General features: G+C 39.0%; 1 pseudogene; it reads right to left on the bottom strand.

Annotated features, from left to right (window-relative positions):
• Positions 1-7602: 7602 nt before the first annotated feature.
• On the bottom strand, positions 7603-12218 carry LOC109218855 (annotated as a pseudogene).
• Between the last annotated feature and the right edge of the window lie 1072 nt (positions 12219-13290).

Raw genomic sequence — 13290 nt, 5'->3', positions numbered from 1 at the left:
AAATTGATTTTGCTTTTTTAAGGCTGAAAAGAACTTAAAGCATTTTTCCGATGACTTGGAAATAAACCTCCCCAATGCTGTTATTCTTTATGTCAATCTTTGCACTTCTTTTTTGCTTGTAAGTATATCCGGTATTTCTTCAATAGCCTTAATCTACGTGGGATTTACTTCAATGCCACGGTTAGAAACAAGGAATCCCAAAAACTTACCTGATGATACACCGAATGCACATTTCTCAGGATTTAACTTCATGTTAAATTTGCGAAGGATCTCGAATGTATCTGACAGGTGTTGAACATGATACCCTGCTTGTTGTGATTTGACTAGCATATCATCTATATAAACCTCCATGGTTTTTCCTAGATGTTCTTGAAACATCTTGGTCACAAGCCTTTGGTACGTGGCCCCAGCATTCTTTAGGCCGAATGGCATAACTTTATAGCAGTAAGTCCCCCTGTATGTAATAAAGGAAGTTTTTTCCTCATCTAGAGGATCCATTTTAATTTGATTATATCCTGAATAGGCATCTAAAAACTTAATAACTCATGCCCTGCAGTAGCATCAATTAGTTGATCTATGTGCGGTAATGGAAAAGAATCTTTAGGGTAGGCTTTATTTAGATCAATATAATCTACACAAACTCGCCACTTACCATTATTTTTGGGCACTACTACAGTATTAGCTAACCAATCTAGATACTTTACCTCACGGATAGACCCGATTTTTAAAAGTTTTTGTACCTCATCCTGAATCACCTGATTCATGAAGGAACCTTGCTTCCTTTTCTTTTGCTTAATAGGTGGGTATGTTGGATCTTTGTTCAGCTTATAGGTCATTACCTCTGGTGGTATACCTGACATATCTGAATGCGACCAAGTAAAACAATCTGCGTTAGCTTTTAAAAATTCAATTAACTTACTTTTCATCTCCGGGTTGAGGTTGGTTCCAATGTAGACTTTTCTGTCCGGCCAATGTACGAATAATATCACAGCTTCTAGTTCCTCGATTGTTGTTTTGATGTTTTCATTTTCTTCTGGTTCTTGAATAGTATCAGGCCTCGAGTCTACATCTGTTTGCCCGTCTACAGTTGAGGGCTTGTGTTGTTGAATCCTCAACTGAATTCTGTAATTGCTATTTCACGTGGATTTTTGCTATTGTGTCTGCCACTGAGTTAATTCTTCGAGAAGCCTGTTAGTCACCACGGATTTGCCGTATTCCCCATTGTGAAGGAAACTTGATAACTTGATGTAAGGTTGTCACGACCCGAATTTTCCACCCTTGGTAGTCGTGATGGCGCCTAATCGTAGAAGCTAGGCAAGCCACGAAATTAAAAATCTTAACCCTTTTCTTTTTTTTTTAATACCTTTAATTACTGATAATAACAGGTGATAAACAGTGAAATAATAGCGGAAGAAGAAAATTTAAGCGGAAGACTTAGACAAATATAATACCAAATCGTTACTAATAGCCAACATATGTCTCTACCCAGAAACCAGTGCCACAACATTCACGGACCGTATATGAATACTACATACAGATGTCTGAAGAAAGAGAAATATTGTCTGTCTCGGATACAAATGAAAGCATAACATATAATAGATAGAAGAGACGCCGGGCCTGCGGACGTCTGCAGGGCTACCTCGGAATCTCTGTGGAATGAAGGCTGGCTCCCCAAGCGCTACTGCTCAAAAGCTGCTCCGGTATCTGCACATAGTGCAGAGTGCAGCATCAGCACAACCGACCCCATGTGCTGGTAAGTGTCTGGCCTAACCCCGGCGAGGTAGTGACGAGGCTAGGACCAGACTCCAGATAAACCTGTGCAGTTATATCATATACGGCGGAAAATAAACAGGAATAAGCAGTTTAAATGGGAGGGGGTACATACTTCAGGGAACATATCAAATCCAGCAGAAACTTAATAGAAATATGAGAGGACAGTCCAAAATCTACAAAAGATAATAATAATATTGTTGCAGCGCGCAACCCGATCCCTTATCATTTAACATTGTTGCGGCGCGCAACCCGCCCACATATATAACTGTTGCGGCATGCAACCCGATCCAATATAATATTTGTTGCGGCGTGCAACCCGATCCAACATATCATTGTTGCGGCATGCAACCCGATCCATATAATATAATTGTTGCGGCGTGCAACCCGATCCATATATAATAATAATGTTGCGGCGCGCAACCCGTTCCAAATATACAGTCAACAATAATCATAATAACCGTCCCGGCAAGGGATCAACAATAAACTACACTATCCCGGCAAGGGAACTCAACAGTACAAGTATATACGTCCCGGCAAGGGAACTCAACAGTACAAGTATATACGTCCCGGCAAGGGAGAATCAGCTATAACCAACCTGAACTCAACTCCTACTCATCTCAATTATCACCAATTCTCAATCATAAATAAATTTCACGAAAATAAACTAAGTCTTTGCTCAATGTCAAGAATTTACCCACTAAAGCATCCATAGCATCATTTAAGAGTGCAACAAGTATCGATCTAAGACTCACGGTCATGCTCGACACCAACATATAGATACTCGTCACCATGCCTATACGTCATACTCAACAAGAAGCAAATAGCAAATAGGATTCAACTCCTAATCCCTCAAGCTAAGGTTAGACCGAACACTTACCTCAAACTTCCACGGCCAACTGAAGCCCCAAACACCGCCTTTCCTTTCGAATTCGGCTCAAAATCGATCGTATCTATACATAATCGACTTCATAACATCAATAAACGCTAAACAATTCAATTCCAATGCAAAATTATTGCTTTCTAATCATTCTTCCCAAAAACCCAAAAAATCGACCCCGGGCCTGCTTGGCCCAAACACGAAGTTCGAACCAAAATCCGCTCCCCCATTCACCCACGAGCCCGAATATATAATTTGTTTTCAAATCCTACCCCCAAACGAGGTCTAAATCACAAATAATCAAAAAGCCCTAATTCTACCCAAATCCCTAATTTTCTACCCTTAATCACATGTTTAGGCCTAGAAATCTAGTAGGTGTTGATAAAAATAGAAGAAAACAAGCTAAAGATTACTTACCCCAGAGATTATGGTGAAGAAATGCTTCAAAAATCGTCCTAGAGCTTTGGAGAAGAAGAGGTTAATGAAATTTTTATAAAATCCCGAAAGTGCTCTGTTTTTGGTCTTTTAAAAATCACTGGGCAAAAATGTCCTTCGCGTTCGCGATGGGTCAGGCTGGATAAGCCTTCGCGTTCACGTAAACGGGCTCGCGTTCGCGGAGAAAGATCCCATCGAGCCCTCCCGTTCGCGTCCAATGGGTCGCATTCGCGTAGGGTAATTGCCCCACCCCCTGCCCAGGCCCACTTGGCCTTCGCGTTCGCGTGGCCAGGACCGCGTTCGCGAAGGTGTAGCCTCCCACTGCCTCGCGTTCGCGACCTGAGCTACGCGTTCGCGTAGAAGGATTTCCTTCGACAAACTTTAATGCATCACGTTCGCGTGGGTTCAACCCACGCGAACGCGAAGAAGAAGGTAACAGTACACCAGATCAGCTGTTTCTCCAATTTTTCTTAAGTCCAAAACATCCCGAAACACACCCGAGCCCTTGGGGCCCCTAACCAAACATACGTACTAACTCAACAACATCATACGAACTTATCCGTGCGATCAAATCGCTAAAATAACCTCAATAACCACGAATTAAACCTCAAAATCAAAGGATTTTTCTCAAACTTCATAAAACATCAACTTTAGCAATCTAGGTCCGAATCACGTCAAACGACATCCGTTTTTCACCAAATTTTACAAAAATATCTTAAATCATATATAAGACCTGTACCGGGCACCGGAATTAAAATACGGGCCCGATACCACCATGTTCTAAATAAATTTCATTTTAAATTTCCTTAAACAATTTCAGAAAACAATTTCCTTTAAAAATTCATTTCTCGGGCTTGGGGCCTCGGAATTTGATTCCGAGCATATGCCCAAGTCCCGTATTTTCCTACGGACCCTTCGGGACCGTCAAATCATGGGTCCGGATCCGTTTACCCAAAACGTTGACCGAAGTCAAATTAATTCATTTATTAGCCAAATTTTATCATTTTTCATAGATTTTCATATTTAAGCTTTCCGACTACACGCCCGGACTGCGCACGTAAATCGAGGTGACTCTAAATGAGGTTTTCAAGGCCTCGAAAATACAGGATTTAATTTAAAAGCAAGTGATGGCCTTTTGGGTCATCACAAGGATAGACGGAACATAATCCATTTCGTGAATCCATGGCATACCGAGAATCATATTGTAAGCCATATCCATTTCTATCACTTGAAATTTGGTGTATTTGACTAATCCTTCTGCAAATGTGGTAAGTATTATCTCCCCTTTTGTTACGACGCTCAAATTGTCAAACCAGACAAGGTTCGTGCCTTGGGTATCAACTTATCATTGGATTGCATCTCGTTTACCACTCTCATCAGGATGATATTCACAGAACTACCTGGATCAATCAAAACTCGTTTCACATTAGTGTCATGTACAAGTAGAGATATTACCAGTGCATCATTGTGCGGGGTCAGCAAGCCATCTGCATCTGCATCATCAAATGTTATATTGTCTTCTTCCAAAACTTGACGAACTCGCTTCCCGTGGGTGACTGTAATTTTTGACACCTTCTTTGCTGCCGTGTATGTTACGCCATTGATCTCCTCCCCTCCACTTATGACGTTAACCATTCTTTTTGGTGATGGAGGTTTCGGCGGTTCTTGCCTATTCTTCATATATGCCTGCTTTCCTTTTTCACTAAACAATTCTGTTAAGTACCCTTGCTTTAATAGATGTTCAAATTCACCTTGTAGTAATCTGCAATCCGCCATTTTGTGACCGTGATCGTTGTGAAATTCGCACCAAAATTCGGGATTCCTCCTGTTTGGGTTCGATCTCATTTCTTTTGGCCACCGTACCTTATCTCCCATGCTTCTCAGAACAGCCACCAACTCGAATGTGCTCACATTAAAACTGTAGCCACCAATTTTTGCTTTCGAACCTCTATCGTCGTCTCGCGTATCTCTTATGTTTTGCTCTTTTCCGAACCTCGATGACGAACTTGATTCTCTATCCCTTGATCTAGGATCATACCTTGGTTTTCCTATTTTGAACCTGCTGATCCCATGTAAGGTTTGTATCTATTTTTTATCGGACCTTTTTTTCGATTTCTGTCCGCCTTGAACTTACTCTTTCATCTTTTCGAGACTAAGTGATAGTATCTTCTTCTATCCGCAGCTTTGTATTGTACCTGCTGTAAACATCATTCCAAGTTGTTGTAGGAAATTCTCGTAAGCTTTCTTTGAGTCTCCTCGTGGCTTCCGAGCTTTTTTCATTCAGACTACTGGCAAAGGCCATAGCCGCCCAGTTATCAGCTACACGTGGCAACATCATCCTTTCATGTTGGAATCGGTCTACGGATTCCCTGAGCAGCTCTGTATCTGCTTGCTTTATTTTGAAAATGTCCTCCATTCTTTTTTCAACCTTTTGAGCTCTCGAATGTGCTTTGATAAATGAATATGCAAGCTCAGCAAAAGAATCAATAGAATTTTCAGGTAAAAGCGAATACCATGTTAGTGCTCCCTTCGTGAGTGTTTCTCCAAATTTTTTGACCAACGTTGATTCAATTTCTTGCTTGGTCAAATCGTTGCCCTTTACACCAGTTGTAAATGCAGTTACGTGATCCCGTCGATCAGTTGTTCCACCGTACTTCGGGATATCGGGCATCTTGAATTTCTTTGGAATTGGTAAAGGAGCGGCACTTGGCTTCCAAGGTTGTTGAGAGTATTTCTTCATATCTATCCCCTTGGTTACGGGCGGCACTCCAGGTATCTGTTCTATGCGATCACTTTGCTCCTTGAGCTGTTTCTGCAAAGTTAGTACTAAACCTTGTATATCAGAATTAACTGGGTTACCTGACCCTCCATCACGAGATTCGCTGAGAGTTCCTCCGCTGCCTAAGTTAACGAGTCCCGAGCGAAGATTTTCTACGGTTACGTTGTTGTTTGGAAGTGGTGGGTGGTATATTTGGCAACTTGCTAGCAAAATCCTGAAAAGCATTGCTGACCTGTTGAGCGATTAATTTTTTTCAAAGCTTCATCAAAAGCCTGATCATTCTCAAGTTGCTCATTTATATTTGATTCAGATCCGTCAGGAGTCCCCTCTCGAGATTGTCGAGGCGAGTTTTGTTGTGAGGGGGCTGGAGTTCCATCACCTTGTTGATTCAACTGATGTTGCTAATTTTCTTGGTGCTGTAGATTTTGTTGGTTGTTGTCATTGACGTTCGACATGATTTTTTTGATAGAAGAATTGATTTAGAAAGTAAAAGATTATTAGAGTCCCGGCAACGGAACCAATTTGTTTAACCAAAAAATAGGAATTTCGGTCAAAGCTTATTTTTAGAAGAATTCGGGTAACTGATAATCAAATAAAGAAATGATTGTGTAAAGTAAAATTAGACTGAGAGGTAGCCGAGTAGAGAATATAAAGCAATGTAAATGAGTATATTCCTATAATAAACAATGTCCCTAAAAAATGCTATTTCTCTTCCTTTTATAGCTCTTTCTAAGTACAACGTTTCTTCCTTTCATAACAGAATCATTATGAGCATTTAATGGCATTAAATAAACGTTATAGTTGGCAATCGTAACTATTTCGTGAAGATTCTGTAACATTTCCTATCATTTACGCTCATTAATTTGAAGATTTAACGAATCTGTACTTTTTTGTTGTGGTATCGAAGTTATATGAATGATTGTGGTATTAAACTTTTAGCATCTAAAAGGAAGAAAAGAACGGATTAATTAGAGATAATTTTCCGACATTTCTAAGTATGTATCACAAGCATGGGTATGATTTGCCGATATTTCCTTATATGTCGCACCTAGAATGAGCTATAACTCAAAATTGGTGACGTTCGATAAGAATCGTAAATAACTGTCATAATAAACGTTATAGTTGGCAATCGTAACTATTTCGTGAAGATTCTGTAACGTTTCCTATCATTTACGCTCATTAATTTGAAGATTTAACGAATCTGTACTTTTTTGTTGTGGTATCGAAGTTATATGAACGATTGTGGTATTAAACTTTTAGCATCTAAAAGGAAGAAAAGAACGGATTAATTAGAGATAATTTTCCGACATTTCTAAGTATGTATCACAAGCATGGGTATGATTTGCCGATATTTCCTTATATGTCGCACCTAGAATGAGCTATAACTCAAAATTGGTGACATTCGATAAGAATCGTAAATAACTGTCATAATATATTTGTAAATGTCGGTTCTCGACATTGAAATTTACGACATTTGATTTAAGCATCAAATAAATGTCGGCAATTCATTTTGTGACATTTATGTGACTTAATTAAAACGTTGTATCTTAACTTTCTCGTAGTACATAATATAATGGCAGAACTAATTATTTAATTAATTAATGCGTCTTTCATATACATGGGATGTGATACATGTTATAAAAACTACATTTATTACAAATCGGTAAAACCTGAAACATCAGAAAGAGTATACAATACTGAGGTTGACAATGGAATTAAAAAACCTGATGCTATTAATTTACTCACGAGAAGGTTGATAAGGAGTGGCTTTAAGGTAAAGGTTACCCTTTCTGGCAATAGTTATTCCAGCTAATTCAGTCAAGTCCAAGTCACTTGGCTTCATTCTGGTTGAGAGTTTCCAGTCGAAGTGATACAGCAATTGAGCCAATGGCAAGTAAAGGTTAGCTAAACCAAATAACATTCCAGGACAAATTCTCCGTCCACCACCAAAAGGAAGAAATTCAAAATTATTACAAAAAAAATCCACAGAGCATTGCTCAAATCTCTCTGGCTTAAAGCTTTCTGCGTCATCCTAATTTTTTGGATCTCTTCCTATTAACCATCACTTTGTTCTTCGCTGGAATAATGGTGGATGAAGTTTCAAAGTTTCTTTAGTAACTAACTTTAAATATTTAAGCTCATCCACATCATTTTCATCAAATGTTACTTTGTCTTTAAAGGCTTCTCTCACTTCTGCTTGAGCTTTGGTGAATACATTTGGATTCTTCATTGTTTCGGCCATAGCCCATACAGTTGTTGTTAATGAAGTTTCTGTTCCGACAGCAAACATGTCCTGCAAATTAATAATGACCTAGTTTACAACATTATTTATTTTCTAATAAGAAATTCTCATTTTTGGTATACAATTAAAAATCTTTTAGCTATGGCAATAGATATGGGAGTAAGAAAAAGCATATGATTGTAGTAATCAATAGTACTTACAACAATAACAGCTTTGATATGGTCGTTGGTGATGGGAAATTGAAGACTAGTATCATTCATAAGTCTTAGTAGGACATCAATTAAATATTCACCTCCTAATGCTCCATTAGTTTTCATAGTTGCAAGATTTTGTGATGACCCAAAGGGTCATCTTGTGTTTTAGAACACGATTCCGTATTTCAAGGTCTTCAAAACCTCATTTTATTCCTCGTCAATTTGCGTGCGTAGTCCGGGCGTGTATCCGGAAAGCTCTTATGTGAAAAGTTGATGAAATAATAAGTTCTGGCCTAAAAAGTTGATTTTTTTTACTTCGATCAACGTTTTGGGTAAACGGACCCGAACCTGTATTTTGACGATCCTGGTGGGTCGGCAGTAAAATATGGGACCTGGGCATATGCACGGAATCGGATTCAGAGGTCCCAAGCCCGAGTAATGAATTTTTGATGAAAATTGTAAGACTGAAAATCTAATGATTTAAGGAAATTGATTAATGTTTGATCTCATTGGTATCGGGCCCGTATTTTAGTTCCGGAGACCGGTATAGGTTTAATATAATATTTAAGTCATGTCTGTAAAATTTGGTGAGAAAGGGGACTGATTTGACGTGATTCGGATCTTTGATTGAGAAAATAGAAGTTTTGAAACTTTCTTGAAAATTTCATGCAATTTCGTGTTAAATTTATGGTTTTAGGTGTTATTTTGCGATTTGATCGCGCCAGCAAGTTCGTATGATGTTTTAAGACTTGTGTGCATGTTTGGTTTAGAGCCCCGAAGGCTCGGGTGCGTTTCAGATAGGCTACGGGTGATTTGGAACTTAGAAAAAATTGTTGGTATGCTTTAGGTCTGCAGACTTCACAATTGCGAGGTCTGGCTCGCAAATACGAGCCTCGCATTTGCGAAGATTGTTCACATTTGCAAAGCATGGGAGGGGACTGGGTAGTTTGCATTTGCGAAGAATAGGCTGCATTTGCGGAAGTTCAGGTTCGCATTTGCGACTGGGACTTTGCATTTGCGATGGCAGCAGAAATGCGAGGAGTTTGCATTTGCAATACTTTTCTCGCATTTGCGAGCTTCGCAAATGCGAAGCTCAGGTCGCAAATGCGTCATCTGCAGCTGATAAGTTTAGACTTAGACGGGATTTTTCATTCATTCTCCATTTTTCAAAATCTAAACCTCAAGGGGCAATTTTCCAAAGGCTATTTTTCCCCAAATCATAGGTTAATGATTCTTAACTCACTTCTTTAAATCTATTACTTCTTTTTACAAGATTTCATCCTAGAATCTAGGGTTTTTCATGGTGGAATTGGGTATATTCGGGTAGAACTTAGCAATTTTGAAATTTGGAGATTTAGACCTCAAATTGAGGTCGGATTCCAAAACCAATTGTATACCCGGGCTCGGGGATGAATGGGTAATCAGGTTTTGGTTCGAATTTTGGGTTTTGACCAAGCGGGCCCGGGGTCTGTTTTTGACTTTTTGGGGAAAATGTTGGGAAACTCATAATTATGTATTGAAATTGATTTCTTTAGCGATAATTGATGTTTTTATTAAGTTATTTATGACTAGATACGAGTGGATTGGAGGTGGAATATAGAGGAAAAGCGGTAATTGAGCTTTGAGTTGGCCGTTGGATTGAGCTAAGTGTTGTGTCTAACTTTGACTTGAGGGATTAGGGATCCCCGACTTAATTGCTATGTGAAAATCCATGTGTGTGTCGTATAGGTGAGGTGACAAGTACCTATGTGCCGCCAAAATTATCTGTTTCGCCTCTTCCCTTCCACGTTCCTAATATATTATTTTCCTGTCTTAACTGCTACATGCTTATTGGTGCTTCCATGTTTAATTGCATCTTGTTAGATGTTGTTTTCTTTATTGAAGGTAGTAACTATTCCGTAGTTTCATTGTGTTACATTATTGGTTTAAGTTGGTTCATCGGTGTATCATGGTATATTTTGGCTGGTGAAGTTTTATAAGTGTATAGCCTTCTATTTGTTTTGATTTGAGGCATAAATATTTTGGGGGGGGGGGGTGGGGGGGGTTGAGCTGAATTGTGAAATACTTGTTCTTATTGTGTGATTGTTACTAATATGGTGGGATCGGGTTGCACGCCGCAACAGGAGGAATAAGGGTGATATATTAAGGAGGAATAAGGGTGAAATGTGATTGTCTGGTGGGAACGGGTTGCGCGCCGCAACAGGAGTAATAAGGGTGGATTTGTGGGATCGGGTTGCACGCCGCAACAGGAGGAATAAGGGTGATATATTGAGGAGTAATAAGGGTGGACTGGTGGGATCGGGTTGCACGCCGCAACAGGAGTAATAAGGGTGAATGTTCATATTGTTACTGATTATCTAGTGGGATCGGGATGCGCACTGCATCATTTCGTTGTTTATGTATTCTTCTCCTGCTGTGATTTATTTCTGTAATATTGTAACTCTCTTAAGGATTGGTTATAGCTGAGTACTGGCAAGATAATTGAGTTCCGTATTTACTTTTGCTGCAAGTTACCGTTCCATTTCGTTCCATACTTCCTTTTGCTTTATTATATACTGTATGCAGGTCATATTATAAATGCCCCGCCGTAGCCTCGTCACTACCTCGTCGAGGTTAGGCTCGACACTTACCAGTACATGGGGTCAGTTGTACTGATACTGCAATCTGCACTTTCTGTGCAAATTTCGGAGCTGGTAGTGGCTGATCGAGAGGTCGGTTGCAGATACTTCGTCTAGGAGACCTAAGGTAGTCCTGCTGGTGTCCGCAGGCCCTGGCGTCCTCTCCTATGTTTCTATTTTCCTGTTTTCTTTTCTTCCGAGACAGATGTAATTTCTTTCAGACCAGTATTTGTAGTAAATCGTAGTATGTTCGTGGATTGTGACACCAGTTTCTGGGTGGTAATAGTTTCGGTATTGTGAATAGTATGTAGATAACCGGTTAAATATGTACTTCCGCATTTATTTCAGTTTGATTTAGTTTTTGTTAAATTTTAACTTATAAAATGTAAAGGAAAAAGGTGAATAGAACTCTAACGTTGGCTTGCCTAGCAAGTGCGATGTTAGGCGCCATCACGGTCCCGACGGTGGGAATTCTGCATCGTGACAGATTTTTCTTGTGCTCGTTGATGACATCCTCAACAATGCATCTACCTTAAGGTGGGCATTCAAAAGTTTACGCTTCATTCCACTGAGAACATGAAGAAACCTGTATGAAGGGAAGATGTCAGCCACATCAAAGCCTTCTGCTAACTCTATTATTTCTCTGATCTTTTTGGCAAATACGTCTTGACCCTTGAGTACTTGCCCAAATGCTGATCTACACGTCATGGAGCTCGCGAACCAAATGATCCTTTGCGTAAAATTAACTAGCTCACCAGAAAAAGAATATGACCGGATAGAGCTAATGAGACGAACGACTTCATCACGTCTGATCGAGCTGAACGACCTAACATTCTTTGCATTGTGAAGTTCCATGGCACAAATTTTACGCATTTGTCTCCGGTGATCACCATAAGGGCTAAAGGCGATATCAGACTGGTTATAACAGATAATGTCCATGGCCAAAATTTTAGGCCTAGATGCAAAAAACGATGTCATGAGTTTTTAGTACTTCTTTTGCCATCTCCCTAGAAGTAACCACAACTGCTGAAATTTTACCAAATTGAAGGTGCATAAGTGGTCCATATTTTTTGGCTAAATCTCTAAGGACATGGTGTGGTTCTCCACCAAGCATATGAAGCATACTTCCTAGTATTGGTATTTTCCATGGACCTGGTGGCAATTTTGGTTTGGCTATTGGAATTCTTCCATTTCCTTAACAAAAAGAGGAAAGATAGAAATAGGAACATGGAAACCAAGCTGAAGAATTCCATTTGGGGAGATAAATGGAGGATTATTTGGTTCAATGATATAATTTAAAGGTCAGTTGTGTGTGGCCAGAATGGGATGTGCAAAGATAAATATAAGGGAGTAGTATTTTTCTGCAACTTTTGTTTGTCAACATCTGGTCAAAGCAGACTTTGTTACTTAACTGTTGAACTTTCTTAAGAGTCAAAACAATTCAGCTGACTCAAAGAATCACAATGATGTAAACAAATAAATTTTGTGTGCTAATTATTGTGAAGCCAAAATATGAATATTTTTGTCACTATGCCGGGGGAAATTCTCTAATAATCTCCGAAGTAGTGTCGGCAAAATGGATTAAAAAAATAATTATCCATTAATATAACTCATCAAAAATAGGTTGGACAACGAAAGAGAGAAAGAATCTTAGAAAATGTGTATATAGAAGGGATTAAATACTTTAATCATGGTTAGGGCTTTATTTTAGTCCATTAAATTTCATCCATTAATTTTTAACCACGACAAGTGTCTCCAATCTAAATAGGAACTTGGAAAATGGAGAGACTAGGAAATGGAGGGGAGTTGGACACTCATAACTAAGGCGGCTAGACATTTGACGTTTATAATAAAGAGTAGTTACTACTCCCTCCGTTCCAATTTATATGAACATGTTTGACCGGGCACGGAGTTTAAGAAAAAATGAAGACTTTTGAAATTTGTGGTCCTAAACAAGTTAAAAAGGGGCCCAAAGTATTTGTGTGGTTATAAAAGTTTCTCATTAAGGGTAGAATTGTAAGTTTAAGCTAAATTGTTACCAAATTTAGAAAGGAATCATTCTTTTTGGAACAGACCAAAAAGGAAATAGGTTCACATGAACTAGAACAGAGGGATTAGGAAAGTAAACAATATTTTCCAGACGTATGATGTCCCACAACACAAATCATTTTTCGGTAAGAAATACTACTCCTATTATATTGGATCAATTGAGACGCCAAGGAAGAAATCAAAAGGCTGATGATTGTTGGTGACTATATGGTATGTAGTCAAGTAAGGCAACTGAAATGAAGAAATTTAGTACTTTAAAATCAATTAAATTTTGGTTGCGCGCGCATATATATATATATATATATATATATATGAAACTTCTA

The sequence above is a fragment of the Nicotiana attenuata genome, unplaced genomic scaffold, assembly GCF_001879085.1.
Source record: "Nicotiana attenuata strain UT unplaced genomic scaffold, NIATTr2, whole genome shotgun sequence".
Taxonomy (NCBI): Eukaryota; Viridiplantae; Streptophyta; class Magnoliopsida; order Solanales; family Solanaceae; genus Nicotiana; species Nicotiana attenuata.
Note: the sequence above shows the minus strand (reverse complement) of the source record. Positions and strands in the feature narration are given on the sequence as shown.